The sequence below is a fragment of the Cydia pomonella genome, chromosome 11 (assembly GCF_033807575.1).
Source record: "Cydia pomonella isolate Wapato2018A chromosome 11, ilCydPomo1, whole genome shotgun sequence".
Taxonomy (NCBI): domain Eukaryota; kingdom Metazoa; phylum Arthropoda; class Insecta; order Lepidoptera; family Tortricidae; genus Cydia; species Cydia pomonella.
In genome coordinates this window covers 3,068,082-3,094,171 of record NC_084713.1, presented here as the reverse complement: position 1 = coordinate 3,094,171, position 26,090 = coordinate 3,068,082, and the positions used below count along the sequence as shown (strand labels likewise).

The 26,090-nt window shown below is 36.3% G+C and overlaps 1 protein-coding gene across 2 annotated transcripts in view; it reads right to left on the bottom strand.

Moving 5' to 3' along the window:
• Window positions 1-26,090, bottom strand: part of LOC133522643 (max dimerization protein 1-like) — a 528,219-nt gene that overhangs the window by 14,015 nt on the left and 488,114 nt on the right. The gene's annotated exons all lie outside the window — the stretch shown is intronic.

Sequence of the window (26,090 nt, the reverse complement as noted above, 5' to 3'; positions counted from 1 at the left end):
CTAAATGTGTACTCTATTGTAAATAATATCTTTATTTTAGTGTACATAATTATAACATATAGGTCTATTTTAACATTAGTAGTACGGGATTGTTAAATGGATATACATATTTATTACTATTTTACCATTGTTTTATTGTTTATTTAAAATTAGCCTGTTTAAAGTTTAAAATTAGCAAATTACTGTTTAAACAGTTGATTATAAAAATGAGTATATCTCGTTATTATTGTAATTACACAAACCCATTCTGTCAGATGTTTACCTACTATTTAAATAGTGTTATGTTTTATCTCTTTAAATTAAACAACGTAAAACCACCCAAATATATTTGTGTGAAAATCCGGCCCTGTTTTTTACCTGCTCCTCGAGAAACATAACATTGCTTCCTTGGCGCAAGCTAGCCGTGCGCTCGCATTACCAGTGCAAGCGAGGTCTTCGAATACGTATCTTTGTTTCGGATCGCAGTGTCACAAGTTAAGCTGGTTTGAGAGCGTTTAGTCGCCTACCTTAGACGCACCAATAGAGATCAGACAGCTATTCTGTTAGAATTCTGTATTAGTTCATAATTAATCTTATTCCGTGCTCAATAGAGTAGTAATTCAATAAACGCTACCTATGCGGCTTGACCATTTTTTCATAGTGGCACGCGCCTTTGCCGTTATTAAACAATAGATAAGACGATAATCCGTAGAAGCTCACGGAGAAAAATAGAAACTATACACGTTTATGAATAAGGGGGTAAATGAATATAAATTATATTAGATCGTAAGTCAATGACCTCAAGGCATGGACCCTCCGCTAAATATCCAATTCGCCCTGGAATTGAATCTCGACGCGTCAAATGTCTTATGAGGTCCTAATTTTAGGCAAAATAGGTTTCTGTCCCCCTCGCCGGTAGAAATAGGATGCCGGTTGTAGGGGGACCACGAGATGCATATTAAAAAAAAAGATTGTGAGAGGGGTGCGATTTTTACATTTCTTAGTATTTGCATTTCTTAGTAAATACATAATATATAGTCTGTCAAACAACTTTCTGAGTAGAAAAAGGCGTATCATTCAAATTTTCTATGTGACAATATGTAATCCTTTGCGCCTATATTTGTTAAATTTGCCGCTTTTTTCTACTGACGGAAATAGCTTGACAGACTATTATAGTCTACTACTACTACTATAGCTTTTATATAATATAAAAGCTCACAACTAATGTTGTAGCATACGTACAATCATTGTATAGCTCTATATCAAACTGGTTCAAAACGTCAATCAGATATGGCAATACTAATGATTCTTAAAGAGGTATAATTTGGAGAGTGACTCATTGTTGATTCGTTATTCATTAATAAATTACAATAACTAATAAAAATGAGTTATAGAATAATAATAATTGAAGAGAGACTAGACCACATACGGTCAATAGCTTGAAATTGTGTAGATGGCCGCAATACGAGTATCAGTTAAAGGTATTAGATTAAATGCGTGATCAGGAACGCTTGGTATAAAAGTATGGGTAAAAGGGGCCAAGTTTTCTAGTCAGATCTTCCGTTATAGGAAATGAAAACGAAGCGTAAACTCTTGGTATTGAATTATAATATCATCCCACCAAACATTTTCATGTAAAGTGTTGCCAAGGCAAGACCATATTATGGCTCGTACATTCAAAAAGTTATCAGCCGGCCTAGCCAAGGTGACAATCGTTATCGCTACGAGAACGAAACGCGTCCTTGTGTCCTCTCTCACTCTTTCATATTACTGCGACAGTGACAGTTGTATTTCGATCGAGATTGTTGTTGTTTGCATGTTGGCTATGCGGCCTTGCGGCCTGATCTCATATAGAGCCAATCTTCTAACCCTACACGCTCTTGCCTTTTGACCGGATTATTTCAAATCTTACTGAACCGAATATTCAGATTCGGCAAACTCCATATTCGGTCCATCTCTAAATCTCAATTTTTGAACTAATCGAATCCTGTCCCAGTTTAGTCAAGACTTATCCTTGATCCGACAGTCGGTTGGTGTCCCTACACCGGGCAAAATGATAGACCTACTACTCAATTACCTGGGGCACCCTTAGAAAGGAATCTAAAAAGGCTGTATCGTACTTGAAATTACACGTCATTTAAGTCCTTTTTAAGTATGTCCTTCGATTATAAAGGGCTCGAATATCGAAGGAGTTTTAGCATTTTATACTCGTCTCGTAATGCGGATAGGACGCGTATCGGAGTCCGATCAAATGGAAGCACAACGCCAAGGATGAGAATAACGCCGAGTCATAGTTTAGTTCTAAATATTTTACACTGCTTTAGGAATCCAAGGAACTGACAAAATAAATAATCTGTTTCCCGTTAAGACGAAAGGAGATGATGTCACGTGACAGCGCCTCCGCGTAGTACCCGTTCTCTTCTCGGGTTATTATATATATGTACAATATTTTTACGCAATTGGATGTATACAGGATGTATACTATCTAACTACAGCTATACCCCTTCGTTTGGTCTTTTTCGATTTTTAAAATTATTATAAGAGTTACCTTATGTTATTCGTTACTAAGTTTTATACACAGTTATCAAATAAATCGAAAAAGTCAAACGAAAGGGCATAGGACTAGTTAGTAATATTTGAAGCCCATTATAAAAAAGAAGCTTCGATAAAATATCATCGAACCAAATCTGGAATCAAGAGTCCTTACCATACCCACAATATCTAAAAATTTCAATAGATTTCTTTAAGATTATACCATCTGATTCATACCTTATGACACTAGAACCAAGCAGAAAGCAGAATGATACTAGGAAGAATTTCGAAACGAGCAAACGATTCGCCTGATGCATAACATTACCCGTGGACATCTGCAACACCAGAGCGGTTACACGTGCTTTGCCGGCATTTAAGTTGGGAGAACTTTCTTTTCTTGAAGGCTTGAAGGTAGTATCGGTCCGGTCTACCACGGGCGACAGTTAAATTCATTCCACAGTTTAGTTGTGTGAGGCAAGAGGTTTTTGGCGAAACGCACATTTGATAACTGCCAACCATCTGTATGATGAAGATGGAAATGTACTGGCGTCTCACAAAATAATTGGAAACACTTTTTTTATAGTAAAAAACTATTTAATATAACAAATGATCTATCTTTATTAAGAGTGTACACTGTAATCACCGCCGCTATCAGATATATCTAAGCGGCCGACGTGTTTACAAATGTCTGTTAAGGCGTTAGTGTTCAGATATTTTTGAGCACCTCGCTCGATATATCTAATGACGTCTGTACTAGGTACAGAAGATTCGCGATTGCCTTTTTTATTCCAATTTAAACAATTGTGAAGAGAACCAGTCTCGTATAATAAGCGCATGATTTCCATACATTTCCCTTTTATTTTGCAATAGAATTCTAGGTCTCGTTCCCAATATGCTAATGCGGTAAAATAGAGATTACCCGGCGAATACTGAGTTGGGATTTAAAAAGATCCTAGTTCAAATGAAGCTCGTTTTTGTTCGCATTACAATTGGTCTCATTTGAGGTAGAAGTGAATTAATTGAACTAATAAATGAGATCTTGTTTTTTTACGTAATAAAAAGAGCATAATGTTGATGAGATGAGCCAATCGGTAATATGACATTACTTGCGAGCGTGCGTACCAGGTAATAGATAAATTAAAAGAGTAACGGGCCGATTCGAACAATGCTTCTAAGAAGTCACAGCAATACGATAGCGATCTGTCAGTGACAAAAGGCCGTTAGTCATACAGATGCGCTTAGTACGAGTATACTCGATATGATAGTTCAAATAGTTGATATGCAGTTATGCAAAGTGAACTTTTGCTACTACAAAAAATGTATGTGTATTTTATTTTATTTATTTATTTTATTAGTCAAATAAGTAATGTGAAACCTCAAAATAAAATACAATAAACAATATCTATACATATGAAATATATCTAAAGCAAGTAAAGAGTGCATCGCAGATGGTTGCAGAAACAATAAAAAAATGCTGACAGCACATAAGTATATGTATGTTCAATCGGTAACGTTTGGGCACGATCGGTAAACCTAAACAGTTATTTTGTTATGGAGTGAACCTTCTGCATTTAGTACTATTTTTTTTCTGCGGTAGTACCTATTGTTCTATTGACGGAACGACTAAAATGAATTTTGAAGGGAGATATTAAGTTGAAGATTTTAAATTAAATTGAAATGAAGTTCTATATATGACCTTGTCAGATTCTTCATGTTGATGTGAATTCTTTGGTTATCTAGGTATATCATTATAATTATAGTCACTGGTTATCTTACAAGCTTTGCGCTAATAACCATGCACGTACTACATAATTCGAGTTTAAAATAGTCCCTATAATATTTATTTATTATTTATAGTCGACTAAACCCTGGAATCTGAAAGCCTACCGCGAACCACGTTCGACGTGTTGCCTCTCTGTCGCACTCGTAAATTCGTAAGTAAGTGTGACAGGGGGGCAACACGTCGAACGTGGTTCGCGGTAGGCCTTCTGGCACAAATGCTGAGTTTTGCCTAAAGAGCTTAAAGCCTGGACGTGGCTTATTTAAACAGACTGACAACGGATTAGCACACAAATACTGCATTTATTTGGTAAATGGTTCATTTCGTTAACACTGAATTTCTATTTATTATTACGAGAAGGTATTTTAGTAAAATATCCTTCAAGGGCGTGTAGGTGAATAATGGAGACTTCGGGCTTAACTTCATAAGATACAAGAAATTAAAGCCGAAAGAATCGCATGTCTTGATCGTTTAATTTTTTTGTTGCTGTAATGCAGACAATGCAGTTATAACCAGGGATCGGACAAAAAGTGCGGATGACGTAAAAATGACGTAATCTTGCACACAGGATGATGTTTGAGTTTGTATTTAAACTTCCGTGTGACATGTAGTAACAAAGTAGTATTAATGAAGTAACAAAATAAACGTAAATAAATCCATGGAATTAATAATACAGGTGGTAGGGTGATGTAGTGAATAAAATAAATTTCACGAAACTTGTTACCATAAGGTATAATTATTTGAAATTAGTTAGAACAAGTCTGTGGGATCCTCAGATAAATAGGTTTAATAGTCAAAAGTGGGAACAGTAGGTAAGATTAGCAGTATACGTGTTTGTCACGTACCTCCAAAAACGGAAAATTGCCACAATATTCGAGTAAAGATGACATGACATTTTAGAGCGTTTTCTTATACATTAGTAAATATAAATTTTAGCTAAATATAATCGTGAAGATACAATAGCTAAACAGTAACGAAGTCAATTTATTGTTCATCTGATTGACAATGTGTCAGTCAAAAACGTACTTACTCATTTCAAGTGGCGATATCGTTTAATAAAGAGGTTGATAAATGATAAGTGATAATTGTTTATGAAAATCAAAAATACTATGTATTTGAAATCATCCTATAAGTGGTTTGACGTCATGCGCACTTTTTGTCCGACCCCTGGTTATAACACTTTAAACACTTATTTAATCTACTTTCTTAGGTGTCTATTCCCGAAATATTTTTCTTTGAAGGCCAATTCGAATCTACCCTGGTTCAGAATGTCATCTAACTAATGTTATTCAGTAATCGTGTATTTCAGTCGTACTTGTCCGTACATGTATTGGCGCGAGCGAGACGCATGATAACTACATAATATAATTCAAATATTACCTGTCTGACAGACACTGGTTCATTGTCAAACTTTGCGCTAATAACCATGCACGAACTACATAATTTGAGTTTAAAATAGTCGAAATTAAAAATAAAAGCCGAAATATTCGAATATAGCCGGGAATTATTACGAGTAAGGAGAAACTGTCGAAACTTTAAATTGCTAAAATTTAATAAAGCTAATAATAAAATCCTGAAAGTAAAGTTAAAATGTATTTCAGTTGGAAAGTAATATCTTATGTCAGTTACGATTTCAACTCGATGCTCTTATTTCTGTTTGTCGAGTAAATAATGTATTGTGTTCTGTCAAAGTTGAAACATAATAGAAACGAGATAAAAGCATTGGAAAGCAAACATTGGGAAACGTCCGTGGCCGCGGGAAATGACTAAAAATAGGGCTCAAAACTTAGTTTTTCTATAAGCTAAATTTATTCGTCATGGTGTTTTTACTTTCATTTGTTTTTAGGGTTCCGTAGCCAAATGGCAAAAAACGGAACCCTTATAGATTCGTCATGTCCGTCTGTCTGTCCGATTCTGTCACAGCCACTTTTTTCCGAAACTATAAAAGCTATACTGTTCAAACTTGGTAAGTAGATGTATTCTATGAACCGCATTATGATGTTCACACAAAAATAGAAAAAAAAAACAATAAATTTTGGGGGTTCCCCATACTTAGAACTGAAACTCAAAAAATCTTTTTTCATCAAACTCATACGTGTGGGGTATCTATGGATAGGTCTTTAAAAATGATATTGAGGTTTCTAATATCATTTTTTTTCTAAACTGAAAAGTTTGCGCGAGAGACACTTCCAAAGTGGTAAAAAGTGTGTCCCCCCCCCCGTAACTTCTAAAATAACAGAATGAAAAATCTAAAAAAAATATATGATATACATTGCCATGCAAACTTCCACCGAAAATTGGTTCGAACGAGATCTAGTAAGTAGTTTTTTTTTAATACGTCATAAAAATTTAAAAAAAAAAAATTTTTAATCAAACCCATACGTGTGGGGTATCTATGGATAGGTCTTCAAAAATGATATTTAGGTTTCTAATATCATTTTTTTCTAAACTGAATAGTTTGCGCGAGAGACACTTCCAAAGTGAAAAAATGTGTGTCCCCCCCCCCCCTGTAACTTCTAAAATAACAGAATGAAAAATCTAAAAAAAATATATGATATACATTGCCATGCAAACTTCCACCGAAAATTGGTTCGAACGAGATCTAGTAAGTAGTTTTTTTTTAATACGTCATAAAAATTTAAAAAAAAAATTTTTTTCATCAAACCCATACGTGTGGGGTATCTATGGATAGGTCTTCAAAAATGATATTTAGGTTTCTAATATCATTTTTTTCTAAACTGAATAGTTTGCGCGAGAGACACTTCCAAAGTGAAAAAATGTGTGTCCCCCCCCCTGTAACTTCTAAAATAACAGAATGAAAAATCTAAAAAAAATATATGATATACCATGCAAACTTCCACCGAAAATTGGTTTGAACGAGATCTAGTGAATAGTTTTTTTTAATACGTCAATAAATTAAAAAAAAAATTTTTTCATCAAACCCATACGTGTGGGGTCGGATCCCTTTGTTTGACATAATTATTGAAAGTCATAATGTAATGATAGTCATATTATCATTAGTCATAACTCTGAAACCGTTAACTTTTCAGGAATTTCCTTAGATTATCCTATAGATTGGTTAGGTTAGGTTAGGTTTGTTTTATGGCAATCCTGAAAAGTTACGCGTTTCTGAGAAAAAACCAAATTATGACTAACGAAAATGCGGACAAACAATACATTATGACTTAAAACTTTATGGGAAACAATAGAGACCCGTGTGGGGTATCTATGGATAGGTCTTCAAAAATGATATTTAGGTTCCTAACATCATTTTTTTCTAAACTGAATAGTTTGCGCGAGAGACAGTTCCAAAGTGGTAAAATGTGTGTCCAAAGTGGTAAAATGTTGAACAAGATCTAGCAAGTAGATTTTTTTTAATACGTCTTAAATGGTACGGAACCCTTCATGCGCGAGTCCGACTCGCACTTGGCCGCTTTTTTTTCATTAAGTGTCGAAGTTCTAGTTCTTTTATTAGCTCGTGACATTATGAGTAAATATTACATTACGACACAAGTGCGAAAAATAGGAAATTCGAAACGAGTTGCGATAAATTAAAACACGACTGAAGGGAGTGTTTTAAATCGACACGAGTTGCGAATTACCTATTAGCACATGTATAGTACAAAGTTTTACAGTACATATAGCCCTTTAAATGTTCGACATAGTAACGTAATATGCTAATTTTCGCTAATAAAGCACCCTATGTACTGTAAATAGTTGTACCGAATGTGTTTTATTACCAAACATACCTAATGCCTTTAGTACATGCATACTAAACTGGGGTTTCCCTCAATCGCCTAAACCTTCATCATGCTAACCTGGTTTTCGGCTTTACAGATGATTCATTAACATAATTCTTAATTATATTGTAAGCACAAACACCACAAAGACATTTTCCCGTTTTCACTAAACAATTAATCACAGCCTATAGCAATGAAAAGACAATAAAAACTTAATCCACAGTTAGAAAGCAGCTACATAAATAACCGGGCACAGTGACGTCACCGACAGGGATGTCCTAGATTTATGGGGGGCAGAGACAAAGAAACGGTAAATTATCGGGATTTATCGGGTACTCTGGGGACCAGGTGACGGGACCGATGGCTTTATGAGTAATTGTGTATATGGCACGCGTGTACGATAGTTGAGATAGGATTTTGAGGCCCCGTGGGTTCAGTTTCTATCACTCTCACTGAGCGAAAGTGTGACCGAAATGGCTGTGCGTGGGATCGCGGCTATCACGTTTTTGAATTTTAATTTTTAGTAAGTTTTAAGAAAGAAAACGTATTCGATAAGTTCGATCAAAAATAAAACTTGGCATTTTTAGAAGCAATTTTCATATTTTTAGCTTTTGTGCTAAACTTGTTACAAATTTTTAAGGTGAGTTTTAGACCTATGTTCGTGATTTTTTCCTATCCAGAGAAAACCAAGAAGTCACGTTTCAAATCGATGAAGTTACTAGGGAAATGCCTCAAGATTGCTAATTACATTTTTGGTAGCCGGATTGTGATCTAAAAAAGCATTACAATTTGTCAAAAACTCTGCTGGGTTAATTCAATCTACTGAAGTAAAGCGACCGTATGACCATAGGGGTCGAGAAACATAGGGATGAAAACGTGATGGTTTATCTCACGTAATTAAAATCATCGACAGATTAATCATTATACGAAAACACATATATGTTACTTATGTCCTTTCAAGTTTCATTCAAATAGTTTGGCATGGTGGTTAGTTGATTTGCCTACTTATTCATTGTCGTTTATTTGAATTGTTTCTGTATCGAGGTGTGTAATAAAGAGTACTTGTATTGTATTGTTTATTAGCTTTAAAAATGTTACTGGTTATTTGGGCGTCTAGTCAGCGTCTTTTGAGCGACGGCGTCTAGTCACCGCCTGGAAAATGACGTCGCTGCGCAGTTGCGCCAACGTTGCGTCGAGCAGCAGCCATAGAGTTCACTGGACGCCGAAATTTGGGAGACGCTAATGTGGGGTGGTATTTTAATCTAAACAGGTATCGGTCAGTTATGAGCCCCTGCGTCCCTATAACTCGAATCCCGCTGACTTGCCTATTTTGAGATACACAGGAAAAGTAAGTCATATCATCATATGAGTCCGGCTTGCCTAACGAATATATTTGACGCTTCTTAACTGTTAAAGTATCTTTGTGATTTTAACGTATGTAAATAGCGACATCAGACGACTGAAAATGATTAAAATTTCCTAAACAATAAAAAGCAATTCATACCTTTGTTTTTATAAATAACGAGGGTAGTTATATCTGTTTTTGTAAACATCCCTTTATTTGCTATAAAGGAAATCCATATAAACAAACGCGGGCGCTTAATGGAGTAGAATATTAATCACACCCGAGGTGTGAGTTATGTATCACACATCCGTAGAGTTATGGATGTATGTAACTACCTATATGTATGTATAATAATGTATAGATATCGACGCCGGTATGTGTCGGTGAGTTTTGTAGCGAAGTGATATTTGCTATTACCTTTTTACATATCTTATATTTACTTTGTACTCTGATCCAGAATAGAAAGAGGAAACTGGCGGAGATTGTCGCGTCATAAGTAGTATTGGATCTTATTGTACACAGCCATATACAACCCAGGTTAAGATACTCGTATACATTACAAGTAATAAGTTTTTGGCAAAAATTTCATTTTTGGTACAAGATTTTATCGCTGACTGTACTTTTCCTTCCACAGGCAACTAATACTCATCGAGCAAATTCTAAAAACCCCAAACACAATTAGGTTGCGTTGTTTTATCACAGAGTTCCTATGTCCACCTCTTGTCTCCATCATCAGATCAGCTCGATGGTACCATAATATTGCATTGTCACCCGACTTACATATGTATGCAAATTTTCAGCTCAATCGGAAACCGGGAAGTGGATCAAATTTAACTTGCAAGATTTGATTACAAACAGACAACGGTCAGGTGAAAGTAAATAAAAGCTTGTAAAAAGGTGAATTTATCCCTATAAGGCTATTTCGTTACCGTATAAATCTTAATATATGTCGCAGGGATGATGACCGATGGGGCCAGCGAGTACTATTCTGGAGACCTCGACTGGGAAGCCGAGGTGGCGGAAAACCACGAGCCAGATGGGCGGACGATATTAGAAAGACGGCAGGACCGACCTGGCACAGAACCGCCTCATACAGAACAACATGGACATCCATGAAAGAGCCATATGTTCAGTAGTGGACGCAAATATGCTGAGAAGAAAGAGGTAGAGAAGATAAATCGTAATTCTAGATCGAAAAACTCGATAATCTAGTATTCTCAACACAACCTCATACTTTTGGAAGTCACTCGAAAATGTAGTGTATACCAGCTGACGACCGATTTGGCCTAGTGGGTAGTGACCCTGCCTACGAAGCTGATGGTCCCGGGTTCAAATCCGGGTTCAAAATCGGGTGTGATGAGCATGGATATTTGTTCCTGAGTCATGGGTGTTTTCTTATTTCAGTATTTATAAATATTTATATATTATATATATCGTTGTCAACACAAGCCTTATTGAGCTTACTGTGGGACTTAGTCAATTTGTGTAATAATGTCCTATAATATTTATTTATTATTATTATACCTACACTCTCGAGCTATAAAGGCGAATGCATTGACACTTCATTCATACACGTATCTACTCATTTAAATAGACTGCTAGAGTCAGACCAAGCTAAGTTAGCAGCGATTTTGATAGCTCAGCCTGTGCAAGTGTTAAGTAGTAATTACATAGAAGTCTGACGTTTAAAATAACACTTGCACTGTCTAGGCTGTCCAAATCAAATATCTCAATCAAATCCTTTTCGTTTTACCATATGATTTAAAGCAAAAAATATATATAACAGAAATTTTTCAAAATATAGAACAAAGTATGTCAGGTTCATCCACGCCATAATTTAAAACAAAAACTCCACAAATCCTAATACATCAACCGCTAATCTTTATGTGAACAGTAACCCCTGATAAAGCGTCGTGTTCCGTGTTATCAGCTCGGGGTGGGGTGAAGGGGAGGGGGGTGATAATTACCCCAACTATCCAAGTTAAATTAGGTCGGGACGGGTATCGCGGCCGGATGACAGTTGATGCGATCTGCATTGCGATATGGTGTTATGTTAATTGAGGGTTGGTTACATGTTAAAATAGTTATTTATGCTCAGGTTTAGTTAATGTTGTATAAATATATTTTTTAAGCAATTATAGGGCACACTTAGATACTATACGGCCAGGAAGGTTCCTGTAACATTATCTTTATGTATTTATTTCTTATGCAAAATTTTTGGATCGCGTAAGTTAACTTCTTCAACTTCAACATTTATTCAGCAAATAGGCCAAAAGGGCACTTTACACGTCAACATGGAATTTACATACAAGAAAAAAAAACCCGGCCAAGTGCGAGTCGGACTCGCGCACGAAGGGTTCCGTACCATTATTTATAAAAACGGCAAAAAAATATGTTTGTTGTATGGGAGCCCCCCTTAAATATTTATTTTATTCTGTTTTTAGTATTTGTTGTTATAGCGGCAACAGAAATACATCATCTGTGAAAATTTTAGCTGTCTAGCTATCACGGTTCATGAGATACAGCCTGGTGACAGACGGACGGACAGCGAAGTCTCAGTAATAGGGTCCCGTTTGACCCTTTGGGTACGGAACCCTAAAAAGGGAGCCTAAATGCTAAAGCGAAGGCTACTAATTCAGCTGGAATAAAATTTCATTATCATTAACGTCCCACATCAAGACACAACTTTTTTAGATAAAACTATAAGCTACATGGTTCATTTAGAATTTTGAGTGCGTTTTGACAAAAACCCTTTTTTTTAACGTGACTAAATTGACCAGTAGCGGCGTGTCAAAATATTAATACGAATATTTTGATTTTGGTTTGGTGGTATTTAGAATTTGGTGTTTTATTCTAGATAAGTCATATAATAAAAGTATACGTAAGTATAAGTAATGACAACGCGTTCCTAGCCTAGTTACGGCCCGATTTGAAGAATGAGATACGATAACTATAAGTTCTGGTTTAGATAAGTTCTCATTTAGATATCGTTTGTGTGTCGTATAATTGACAAAAGCAGCTCGATTCGGGCAAATAATGTCACTTTGACTTTAGAAATATCGTTGATAGATCTTATTGCGATCACAGCGGAATCGAAATAAACGTCAATTTTGACATGTCGTTTAGTTATCGATCTTTTAAAGATCTTTCCAAGATCTTAAACGTGTCTTAATCATTCTTCGCATCGGGCCGTCAATCACTACTTTCAAAGGGTCACTACCCTAGGAAGCAGAAAGTCCCAAGTTCCTGGTAAGCATATTAATTTGTGCGTTTATCACATATATTTGTTCCAGAGTTAAGGATGTTTTTCATGTATATATCTATTTTATTATATCGTCGTTTAGTACTCATAACACAAGCCTTATTGTGAACTAGTTTGATTTGTGTAAGATTGTCCACAAATATGTTCATTTATTTATCAACTGGAAGAAAATATGGTAAGCCTATGTAAATCAAGTTCACTTCACTCTTTTGTCTATGGCTACTGTGCAGTTAAGCACAATTCTGCCAAAATCGAGTATCGAGCTTCGCTGACATGAGGGTATATCAGAAAAGCATAACCGAAAGGTAACAAGAAACTGGGAAATACCTGGAACAAGACAGAACAGACACAATGTAACAATTACCACCATCAATTTAGAACCAATTGTTAGAAACTTAGGCATTGACCGAACATAGAACGTTAATTAATAAGTAAATTTATGTAAATCTCCATCATAACCATCTAATCTATGGGATCTCCCCCAATCTACCTACTCGTACAATCATATGACTTTACGTCTGTCGAGTCAGCAGCTAGTAATGTGCGTGCGTGGGGCAAGGACGATTTCCTCGCAAACCTCGTCACGGGGCAATTTCCTCATTGGCGCGCAATTTGCCCCGTGATGGCATCCCTGCCGACGTGTACAACTGTTTAATACATTTTTGATGAAACGTTTCAACAATAAATTACACGCAGATGTATTATCCTGTGTATACAGGGTGACCTTAGCCATTGGACAAACCTTGAAATCTCACGTAGGGTTACTTCTCAGGAATGCTCTGATGTTAATATTTTTTTTAATTAGAACAAAAGATAAAAAAATATATTTCCGAACAAAAGTTATTTGCAATAATCGACAACAAAAAGAAACACACTGTGTTAATTTTTGGCAGTGTTTTCGACAATTTGTTCGAAATATTTGATAATGATGACATTTTTCAAAAGTCAGAAGCTTATTAGTGTCATAAATAAAAAAGATAATCAAAAAGGTTGAAGAAGGTTCCATACTATTCTTTGAGGATATTATATTACCTTAGGAGCTACTAACACATACAGGCTGCTCCAAAGTAAAAATTGGTAATTTGTTAATTTCTTCGAAACCGCTACACCGGCTGTTACGATACTTTGTACACTGGTTCTAAATACCCTAATGCATATGTACCTTTCGGCTTTTGTCCAATGGCTAGGGACACACTAGCTTTTTAGCGATAAATTCACCTACTTCGTTAGCCGCCATTGCTAGTCAAATAAAAGCTTTAAAAAAATAACGCTAGTTGCTGTCATTTCATTAATAACTCAAAATAACTTTTTATGTAATCTCAAAAGTCTGCTTTCAAAAATTTGTGCGTGATTTATTTGCTGGCAGTTCAAAGATCAATTAAGTATCAGTCTCACGAATCGGTTATGCTATTTATTTGTTTATTTATCAATCAATCAATCAATCATTTATTTATTTGAAAAACTACAGTAACATAAGGTGTTAGGACTATTCAGGTACAATGTGTATTTTGCTTGCAAGCAAGCGTGCAAATATAATGTGTCAAATCTAAGCATTGAAAAATAACAAAATTGAAATTAAGGCATTAGCATAAATAGTTAGAGAATTAGAAAAATTAGGAAAAAAGTCAGTCAGTCGCCAAAAATCAAGAGAAAAAATATATACATATAATATATATATATATATATATGAATTTGAAAATAATTAGAAAAATTTGCATAGTTGAAAATAATTATTATGTCAATATTATTGATACATACTACGGAATTATATAAATTATGTATGTGTATTATGCCTCTAAATCTTTCAATAACAATATCTTTTAGTTTTCGTCGTCTACAATATTTTCTGCTTGCCCTAAGGTTCACTGGTAGAGAATGCCTCATGGCATTAAATTCGCCTTTTGTACATTAAGTTTTTCTTTTGTGCAATAAAGTTTAAATAAATAAATAATCTGATTCTAAAGATTACAGACGATTCAGTCCAACAAGCCTTTAATCTACAGCATCCCAATCCCGACCTTGAATAATTTATCATAGCGCTTTGTATTAATGCAGCTTTATGCCTCCATTAAAGCCTTGTGCATTAAGGGGAAAGTGGATGACCGCTTCCCCATACAAACGAAATCCCATTTTCCTCTCTGGACACGGACATAATGGAAAATATTTTTACGTAATTTGATGTATATTAATCACAGCTATGTGTTTGTTTGACTTTTATCGATTTTTTTATAATTATAAAAGTTGAAAACTTAAAAATATGTTCGCATTTTTTTCTTCCCTTTAAACTCTTATCAATCAATCAATATTTTTATTTGTTAGACATAGGTACATAGATGTTACAAATTTTGTTTTGTGTTGGTAATTTTATAGTGGCTTATAGTTCGTGTCATCCACGTTGACGCGCAGACTTGTCAAATCTAATCTTTAACAACATGACAATACGAGTCAAGGCATGCGTCTTCGTGAATGACACGATATTTATAATAATAATAATAAAAAAAATAATTAAAACGATCCCTCCTCTCTATATAGTATGGCCTAGGGCAGTTTCATTTCAAATATGGACAGAGAGAATCATACTGTCTTTGTCTTGCGCTAGAACTATCACCCAAAAGAGAGGGATGAGTATAATTTTCCCGGTTCTTACTGACTGACAAGTTGTGTTTGCCAGACTATAGCTAGGGGTTTATATTTGTACAAATTATATTGAGACAGACACCATATACTGAAAAAAATCCGCTAAACTCATTAAGTAATTAAAAACATAACTCAACTTAAGTAACGAAGAAATAAACTTTGCTCAATATCTTAAAAACCGATTTTGTAACACGTAATACATAGTTCGCAAGTTCCATTTTTGTGTAAGTAGTAACTAGTATTTGGTGCAACAGTTGCATAATAAGGGTTCTTAAAATTCAAGGACCGTAGTTACAAAACGAAACGAAGCTGAGTTTTGTAAAGACAGGTCCAAGAATTTTAACACTTTCTAAGACAGCAGCAAACACCTAAAATCAAAATAAATATTAGTTTATAGATATTGAAACTGAAATAAATGTCATATACCAAGCAGTGACCAAAGCCTCCAGCCTGCCTGAGCCACTCGGCCGCCGGGGTCACGGCAGCATTGGTCGAATTTTTCCAATTATATGCATTTCTTACTGAAGGCTTAAGATATTTGCCTAGAAGTCAGAATTAAAAAAAAAACAACAGTCGCATAATATTGTATGAATATTCCTAACAACACTGCTTTTAGGATCCTATACAAGGGATTCTTCTCATGAAGTTGATTTCAATATCGCTGGCAGTGATTTAATCGACATAATAGAGTACTGGAGTAGAAAAATAAATTGTTACTGTTATGCAAACATTTCTTTCAGTGTAGAGGAAAATGGGATCACGTTTGTATGGTAGCGGTCGTCCACTTCTTAAAACAATGATTATGTAATGCCCAGTAACGCCGGGAAGTAATTTGTAGAGATGCCACGAATAGTGGTTTTGGCCGAATACCGAATATTCGCCCACACTCTCGGCCGAAGCACCGAATATTCGGCGGCCAAATATACGTGTACATTCTTCATCACATTTTGTATGAAAAACAATTACACATGACAATGTTTGCTAAGATTTAAGTTTAATTGCAGCTTATTAGTGTATGTAAAATAGTTAGAGTCAAGCATATTTACGACCCGATTCAAACTTTAAGATTCGTCAAATATTAGGTCTAGAGACGATACGGATCGGATGTCAGTGCCAAAAGTGACAATTCTTCAAACAAAAACGTCACCTAATATTTAAGGACCTACTTATATTTGACGTATTTTAAAATTCGAATCGGTTCGTTGGCCTATGATAAAAATAGAATCATTTACAAGCAACTAACTAATGCTAAAAAAATCGTTATTAATAACAACATTCCAATAACACATTTTAAAAATAAAATATAATATGGCTTGCGGTACACTTTTTTTCGCAATATTCGGCCGAATACCCAATATTCGTAACGTGGCCGAATAGGCCGAATATCGAATAGTTGCCGAATATTCGTGGCATCTCTAGTAATTTCGCTCTGCTTTGATCCCTTGGGGAGTAATCGTAAAATTGCAGAGCTTCGGTTTGGAGTTAAGCCTGAAATTTGAGGATTCGTTGGCTATTAAATTTAATTATAATAGGATTCCATACTACATAGTAAGTGTATGATGAGGTCACACATACCAATGTGACCAACACACAAACGTACAATGTTGTACAATACACAACACTCAAACGTACGTAAAATGTTGGCCTTTGTGTGTTTTGTATGTGCATGTATAGAGTATGGACCCGAGTACGTCCTTAAACTACTTCCATAAGAGAGGATGGGCACTGAATGTCATCTCGCTTTGTGTGGTAGGGCACAGCATAGTGGATGCCATTCCAGATCTAGAGCAGAGCCCAACTGGGGAAGTACCTTCACCTTACAGAAAACCGCAGCCACTAGACCCTACTCATAGTGTTGTGTTCCTGCCGGTGAGTAAGGTTGCCAGAGCTTAACGAGGATGCGGAGTGCTAGGGTCGGCAACGCGCCCATAACTCCTCTGGAGTTGCAAGCGTACATAGGCTACGGAGACTGCTTACCATCAGGCGGGACGTATGCCTGTTTGCCCCTGACGTAGTATATAAAAAAATATAGGTTAGTTTGTAGATTGCATATTTTACTAGTGACTAATACAATTGTGAATACGTACTGCAATAAAATACTGTGAATTACACTATGAGACTATACTAGCATATATCACCTAAAACAACTCTATTAAAAAAAATCTGTTAACTTTATACACATATAAAAAACCTCTATGAAAAAAACCATCACATGTTATCATTTGATCAATTGTTCTCATGGATCGCACAAACGGCTACTACTGGACTACATAAAGTATTGAGGTGGAAATAATTATACAAAAAAGTTCTTATGTAGAAACATGGTGATATATTATTGGCCGATACCAACGCTCGGATACCGGTTAAATTTCCAAACCGTTATAATGTACTTGGCACAAAACCTTTTAATTTCGGTTTCGTTCATAAAACCGTTATTTATAAACCGGTTTTTAGGAGAACATTTCCATAAAGTTCTTGCCAGATAAGCCGATTCAGAACAATAAACACCCCCCCCCTCTCAAAGGAGTATTGGTGACTTGTCTCACTTTTCCGTGCCAATTTGGGGTAATTTACCGTACACGTATAAAACACATCTAATGGTTATTAAAACACCTCCCATGCACGATGTTCATTAAAAAAACATCAGTTAAAAGAGACACTACCCATCATTCATCACTCAAACTAAAAAATGAATATACGACAAAAATTTTACACGTCCAATCTTCCCCATTCAAAGCATTTTCAACCTTGTGGCTATTATAGTAAGGTTCATTTTGGTTTGACGGCGGCTGTATTAATTAGGCTTGGCGCATACCCCAGGCAATCGTATTACGGTATTACGTTAATCGCATGTGTGCAGCTAGCTGACGCGTGACATGCGGTGCATTATGTATACATACTATATACCTAGCTATGATGGTATTTGTTTAAGTCTGTGAGTAAGGGTGCCTATACAGGGTGTTTACTTAGTCACCTGTAATAATTTAAGGGGTAAATATATAGGTCATACTGAGCAACTTTTACTACGGGACCAACCGCGAATTAGCAAAATAAAAAAATATTCTCCCATAGAAAATGTAAATGGCAGACAGCCAACATGTATGAAATAGTCAATTTTTTTTTCGCGATTTCGAGGTTGGTCTGGTAGTAGAACTTGCTCTATATGAGGTCATAGTTCTGTATAGGTATACAGCGTGTATTTTTGATACGACCACATAATCAAAGGGCGATTAGTTATTAGTTAGTTTAGGCTGTAATTAAGACACTTTCATACGTTTTATAAAAACTTGGACGACTTTTATTTTTTCATACAAAATAATTCAGCAAGCAATGTATCACTACTTTGTTTTAACTCAAAACTCTCATTAATGACGTGACGTCACAATTGTCACAAGTGATCATGATGACGCTCTAAAAAGATTTAAAAATTAATTATGCTCTGGTAGTGAAGACTAAACTTAAACAAAACTTTCAGAATTGTTTTAAAGCACTAAAACCTACGTCTAGTTTAATTTTGAGGTTATATCAAAAATACACACTGTATATTCACCCCGTAAATTATTGCAGGTGACGAAATAAACATCCTGTATAATATAAGTGTAAGTGCATTGTAGGCTCGTGTATAGACTACTCATAAGACTAATTTGATTTCGATTCAATCTCGGTAAGTTATTATAAAGGACAATTCGAATTTAAATTTTGATATCATTATTATATATTTTTTTTCACAATTTACAACGTTCGTATTACATGCATTGGCGTTTGTGAGACGCACAGGCGAATGATAACAAACTGACATCATTATGATAACGGAATTTAAATTCGAATTGGCCTCACCGCCACCGATTCAATCTCGGTAAGTTATTACAAAGGACAATTGGAATTTAAATTTTGATATATTTTTTTTTACAATTAACAACGTTCGTATTACATGCATTGGCGTTTGTTTGATGTAAATTCGAATTGGCCTCACATAAAGCCAATTAGTCATGAAGTTTAATACTAAATCTCTAAATTTATATACTCGTATCCATAAAATTAAATGCATACTATATAATTCTCAGATTAATTTAACGACAAAATGTTACTACTCTGTACATAACTCGAGCTACGGGTTACGTAGCGTCGTAGCGTTGCATTTATTAGTGCTACGAGGGGAATTCGTAGCAGCGAGCATTCGTGCTACGACTGCGTTTACGTGATCCGCTACGAGCCGTAGCGATCCCATTTAAGCTGACGTTAATTATATTAACTTGTATAGCTTTTTTTGTAATGTAATAAAATAGTACATTAGTATCGACGGCTGAGCGTAGCGAGATCAGATATGGATATGCGGCCGGCATCCCCGTTTTTCGCCGAGATTTGTCTAGTGCTTATCTCAAATTTGCAATGAAATGGAATGTCAAGACGTTGTGTCACAACAACTTGTATTTGTCGCTTCTTACAAACCCATTTCAGAAGTCCCCGTTGAATCGCTCGACACGAATTAGTGGGTAGTGTGTGTTGTGTGCGTGTGTGTGTGTGTGTGTGTGTGTGTGTGTGTGTGTGTGTGTGTGTGAGTGTGTGTGTGCGTGCGTGCGTGCGTGCGTGCGTGCGTGCGTGCGACGATTTTTTTAAACCCAGTTACATATTTAGGCACTTCTAGACGTGTTTTTGACAATAGAACTTGAAAATGTTCTATATGCTTGTAACTGAATTTATCTCCCACCTGCCTGAACAACCGCATTTTGTTTTCTGAAAACAATAAGAACTAGTTTTTTTTCTTCAATCAAGTCAAGTTCTAAATTCAGCTTTAATTCTAGACTTTACCAACAGTCCTAGCTGTGCCAGTCGCATCTAGCCCCGCACGTCATTAGGGGTGATTTACGAGGCTTATCGCTCTCGCCTTTTATTAATTACCGACCTATTGTGAGAGCGAGAAAAAACGACACCTACGAATACACCTTATTTATATAACAGTACCCCTAGTGTAACTAAATTCGATTTCCAAACGTGACGTACGCGTTTGCGTTTAGTCTCATTTTGTATTGGATTTCGAAAGAGCGCGCCAAGCGGGACGTTTTGGAAACTCAAAATCCTATACAAAATGAGACTTAACGCAAACGCGTTCGTCACGTTATGATGTCGATCAAAGTTACACTAGGGGTACTGAGCGTAGCTGGAAGGCGGTTACTTAGTTTCGCGTAGGTGAAATTCTACTGTAGCTTTATGTTGGTTATAGTTATTTTGTTCTGTGTCGAGACCCTCGGTCCGTGGGGCCTGGGAGCTCAGAACTTGTTTACAGATTTGGCCACATGGCTGGTTGATGGTATAAAAGAGCTGGTAGCTTCCTCGCTCAACGAATAAGCGTTGCGATTCAGCGAGAAAATGCTGCCAGTATCTTTGGCACTACGCCCCAGGGTGCCCTTAGTCCATCGGTGGTCGAGGCGGGTATCGAAGTCGCGTCTTCAGTTTACGCGGCTAACGTCCTGACCACTAGACCCCCCAGCCACGGCGAAAAAAATTAAATATTTCATAATTTTTCCCTAGTGGTACGAGCGAAATGCAAGATAACTAAATGACTTCATTTAAGCTTACAAGTCAATAGTGCTTGGAATAATCGGTTACCTGTAGGTTAAATAGAGCATAGTTTCAGACTAGTTCGGTTTGAGGTTGAAATCGGTTTAAACTTAGAGAGCACTAATACAAAGCCAAGTTTAGTAAGATTAAGATTTCGTGTCTAATAGCACTAAAGGTTTCTTAAAGACCCTTTACAGGTTCAGGTTAAATTTTTTTCGTTGAATTTTTTGTTTCTGAGCTATCCTATTTGTACTTTCTTCCAAAAAATAGCAAAATATGTCATTTTATGTCTTATTACAAACATGTTATTAATATTATCATTTCACAAGCGCCTCAGGCAATTTTACAAAAACTTTATTACATGTCCTATGGATACTCGTAGAACATAATTTTTTATCTAATGAGGAGAAATTTCGTTTTTTTTCTACTGGGTTCCATCCTCTTCGCCCTGTAATAACACTGCGCCTGAGGCCTTTAATTGCATCTGTACGCACGATGAAAGGGCGACTAAAGTCGGCTTGCACTAGTAGCATGTATGTAGCTTTAATTTAATACAGATACAACGGTATTTCAGTATCTTATACCTTTAAATGAGCAATTCTTATATATTTATATATTTCGGAGACCTCGGAAACGGCTCTAACGATTTCGATGAAATTTGCTATATGGGGGTCTTAGAGGGAGAAAAATCAGGTCTTATCTCTGGGAAAACGCGCCTTTTTGAGTTTTCCGAGCTTCTATAATTAACACATTCACTGCCAGACAAAAAACGGCGCACTTCCCCAGAAACCGGGAACCCACCTGGTGGGCGCTCGTGAACTTTGTTCAGATGCCGGACAACCCGCTAGGCGGGTTGTTTTGTACGCAGATATAGACCACCGGTTCCTGGGGTAGTGCGCCGTTTTTTGTCCGGCATCTGAACAAAGTGCACGAGCGCCCACCAGGTGGGTTCCCGGCAGTGAATGTGTTAAAAGACAAATGAAAGATATTTAATAAAATAACTTGATATATTTCCTAGTTATTTGTCGGTCTCTACTTGGTCAAGCACGATCACAAGCTGACCTAAATGCACACATGCCAATGGCTAGCGAGGCAGCGTGCCGAGCGAGCCGGAAAAGATTTACAGACAAATATCCTCGCTTGATTTATGGACGGCGCCTTGATCACTGTTATAATAAATGAGATAATGGTGTTATGATGTATAGGTATGTACGAGTATGGTGCGGATGTGTTTCTAAGGTAGTGTGCAGTCAGCCGAGATTGGAGGGGAAATTATATTGATACTGGGACATATCAATGTTATATAAGATATGAACGCCATACGTCTTTCACACACGCTAAGATCTCGGGCGTAAGCTTGCCAACATAAACTTACTTGAAATTATGAAGGTTATTTCTTTATTTTCACTGCGCTTGTCAAAACAACTACAGCGACTATAAGTGTTTTGGCGCAAAGGACACGATGAATTTATATTTACTTGGGGTCTAAAACATTATTATTAGACAAACAGGTGATTTAAGGTAATATAAATTTCGAAGATTCAAAGTTTTATATAAGATATATTTTTTAATGTATTTACAGTACATATAGTGCTACTTCCGTGCGTATGTCGAAACTTTAAAGAGCATGGTATTGTATAACGTTGTACGATAAACATGCGAATAGGTAATTCGCAACTCGTGTCGATTTAAAACACTCCCTTCGGTCGTGTTTTAATTTATCACCACTCGTTGCGAATTTCCTATTTTCTGCATTTACGATACACCGTAAATAACTATGGTTTCTTTTGGTTCCACAATTATTTACAAATAGAATCTTATAAGTAGTTATAGATAAATTATTTTATAGTAAGTGATCAATTTTGGTTTGAACGGTATGCACCCAGTCTTGGCATATGCGTTTTCTTTCTTTACCATAAGAGTATGATATGTATCTATTTCAAATAAACTGAATGACTTATTTTAAAGATATACCTGTAAGGAATATCTCTCTATGACTACTTTTAAGACCAACGCAGTAGTTTATCCGAAAAGCTCAATATTCAAGGAATCGCCATCATTTACCGAGTCAGAAAAGGGTTGGGGTCATGACCCCGAGTCCCTGGGCACTGCCTACACTGTATAAACCAGAAGAGGATGTTTTGATGCAAATGCTTATGTTTATGAGACTATCTGCATGCAGACCAGATAATAAGACGGATAGATTATCAGGTTTTTTTAGAAAAGAGTGGATCTTATAATACAAAAAAAAAGTGTGGGTATTTGAATATAAAATGTTTTAGATAAAGGCGGGCGGTGTGCGTAGGTAGTAAAGTCACCCCTTGAGTACGGGAATCAAAACTTTACCAGTGTGAGCTACGCGCCACGAGGGTAGCCGATAACACGGGAAAAACCGTATGTAGTTAACCACGAATAGAAAACCGGCCTAGTGGATCGCTGGAAGTGTGTTAATAAAATTAACGGGCGCTTTATTTTTATAGTTTTTTATACTTTACATGATTGTAAACTTCAGCAAAGTCTGTCTTAAAACATACCATAAGAGACTGGTCTTAAACCGCCAATGGGTATATCTGTAATACAATTTTTTTTTCTAGGTAATAGCTTCCACGACACGACATTCAGTGATAGTTTTGAATACTATATACACCCGTGGCATTTGGTTTCACTCTATATTCTATAGCCTGTTCAGAACCCCTAGTGTAAATGTATTCGATAGCGTGACGTGACGTACGCGTTTGCGTTAAGCCTCATTTTGTATGGGAGTTAGAAACAGCGCGCCAAGCGGGACGTTTTGGCAGCTCAAAATCCCATACTGAGACTTAACGCAAACGTGTACGTCACGTTTCGCTATCGAATAAATTTACACTAGGGGTACAGAAAGTTATTACCTAGAAACGTAAGATTTTAAATAAGTTGTATTAAAATTATCCGTTGCAACAAGATATTGGTTTTACGAGTAACGTTATCGGACATGACATAAATTTATTAATTTCCGCTAGCAAAATGTTGTCTGGAGGAGATCGCTTTTACGCGATGGAACCGGCTGTTGTTTACCTCTTCTTAATTTGCCGTATCCTTGTATCGTTTTCCGTATTCTGGTCTCCAATAAAGTGTATTTGTATTGTATTTACTTATTGTCTGTCCGTTTTTCTAAGACCAAGTACGCCAAAGTAAATGCATGGCGAACTTAACCTTAGAAATTGGACAGTTTATACTTATGATATAACGTCCTACGCGGTAATTTGATTGATTTCCTTTTGAACAAAATTCCTATGTAGGTACTTAAAATCTTACAGGAAATTATTATCAAAGAACAAATAGTTGAAGCTCTCTCATTCTTAATCTGCCAACGTTTTATTAGCAATAAAAATAGAAATATATCCTTAATATATTCTAATTTAAACAAGAGGCAAGCGGTCCGTAATGACCGCAGCGCCACATAAAGCGGCTCAATGACTCGTCTAATCTCCCACTATTTACACTCTAAACGCCCTATTTACATAACAATATACACTAATATCACCCCAATATCGCTGTGATAAAGACGATTTTTTTCAACAATGCCCAAAGGATTTATGAGTGCGTCTTGGACAGTTAAATTGGTAAAGTTAATGCATAAATAAAAGGTAACAATATAGGCCGGGCCGTTGTGGTCCGTCGTACAAAGCTCTTTGGTTAAAGTTTGTACTTTGTCTAAAGTAAACATTTTAGAACCTTACTGCTTTGAAATAAGGTCTAATAAAATAAGTTTTTGGCAAAAAATCATTTTTGGTACAACCTTTTATCGCTAGGTTGCGTTGTTTCATCACAGAGTTTTTATGATCATGATTTTTGTGCCAATATCGGAATTATCAATTGTCTACTCAAAAACTGCTTGAATAGTTATTTGTTTTACAAGGGGGCAAAGTTGTTATTAACCGCTCGTGCTAATATTTGATACCCGAGCAAGCGAAAGATTCCAAAATTGAACCACGAGCGTAACGAGTGGTTCGAGAAGTGGTATCTTGAACGTTGCGAGGGTTTCAATGCACGAGGATTAAACAAACTTTGCCTCCGAGTGAAAGAAAGACAAAAATTTTCACCACACCAACACGAGAAAACTACTAACTATGAAATACCAAAAAATTCAAATGAAATCAAATCCAAATGAACGCAATAAAAAAATAATCATATAAGGAAACAACTCAAAATTTGCATCTGATTACTTTGCCCCACATGTGGATAAAATGGAACTTTCTCATTTGTTTTTGAACAATCAAGAGGGCCTTTATCAGTTGGTGTGGTGTAAAATATTATTATTCTACACACCTCTAAATGTAATTAAAAATCAAATACATATAGATATTCTTACGAACAACACACAGCCTAAGCCGTTGACGATAGAACCTTAAAATTTGGGGGTCTAAAAATTGGATTAGAAGTAACTAAGGTTAACACAGGTAAGTGTGGCATAGGGACAAGTGTGGCTGGGACCTGTTGCCACATTGGGACCTGTTCTCACATTGATTAGTGGTTACTGCGATCATACATTTGGTTTAGTGGCAAATGTGTTGTGCAATGTATACCTTATGTATCTAAAAACTTCTATTCAATTAGAAACAAAGCTAAATGGAGGCTAGCTTTTTGCAAGCTATTATTTAACTTGCAATGTATCTATCTAAGTATGTAACTATTATTGTACGGGTCAAATCTTGCAAGTTAAATTTGACCCACTTCCCGAGTTCCGTTTGAACTGAAAATTGGCATAAGTATGTAAGTAGTTACCTGTGGTAAGAGAAGTAGGTACAGTCAGCGATAAAAGTTTGTACCAAAACCATATTTCTAACATGAAGAAGAACTCGTATATCATGTAGAAATCGGGCTGCATCCGTCTGCGCCGGGCAATAATGGCTAATGTTGTTGCATTTACATAAACGCCAAACGACGTGATTCGCCGCTAACGCCAGATAATCGCTTTCTGAACAGTTTAGCGGTGTTGACAGGGGCATAGTTTTGGTAATGTGGATGTCGGTGGCCGATCGTAAGATCAGGTAGATCGGGATTTTCCTAGGAATGTCGTGAAACGTGTAAATCTTTTTCCAGTTCCCTGAGTCGACGCGGCGCTCCTATTTCTGGACAGCTTGCCCTTCAGGCATCTGAAGCAACCTAACGAACCTACCAATATATTGGATTAATGTGACTATCGTCAAAACATTACACAGGAAAATTACGATCTACCTGATCTTACGATCGGCCGCCGACATACGTTTATACAAA